Genomic DNA, 473 nt, shown 5'->3' on the forward strand with positions numbered 1-473 from the left:
TCAAATAGTAAAAGCTTATCAACTGGATAAGTGTAGGGCTTATCCCATAAGGGAACCCTTCCAGAAATTCTCGACAGCTTAGGCAGAACCCAAGCCGAGGAGGGGGTTTGGAAATAGTTTTCAACCAGCAATTGACGCGCCTCGGTTAATACCTCATTAGCTGCGTCATTGCCCCAAGCGCAAAGATGCTTTTTAACATTGCCCACCCCCACCATTTTATTCTATTCTCTCTTTCTTTTGCCTCCCATTGCCAGCCAATGTGGGACTTTGACAAATTTTGGCAAGTCTTTTGACTAATGATTAAATATTTAAAATGTCGCTACATAAGCAAAAGAACTTGTAGACCAAGAAAAACGTCATAGATATCTTTGTAGGGAACGTTGCATTTTTGGGGCAACCCAAAATAGATATGGTTGAATTGATCTTGGATGAATGGGTAAATGATTTATAGAAGGAATGAGAACCGAAGAGCA

General features: G+C 40.6%; 1 non-coding gene across 1 annotated transcript; it reads right to left on the reverse strand.

Moving 5' to 3' along the window:
- Positions 1-42: 42 nt before the first annotated feature.
- Positions 43-187, reverse strand: LOC112505571. Its single transcript, XR_003068417.1, has one exon. It is a non-coding gene; the product is annotated as a U4 spliceosomal RNA (small nuclear RNA).
- Between the last annotated feature and the right edge of the window lie 286 nt (positions 188-473).

Source organism: Cynara cardunculus, unplaced genomic scaffold (genome assembly GCF_001531365.2).
Source record: "Cynara cardunculus var. scolymus isolate 2C unplaced genomic scaffold, CcrdV1 Un_Scaffold_12290, whole genome shotgun sequence".
Classification (NCBI taxonomy): domain Eukaryota; kingdom Viridiplantae; phylum Streptophyta; class Magnoliopsida; order Asterales; family Asteraceae; genus Cynara; species Cynara cardunculus.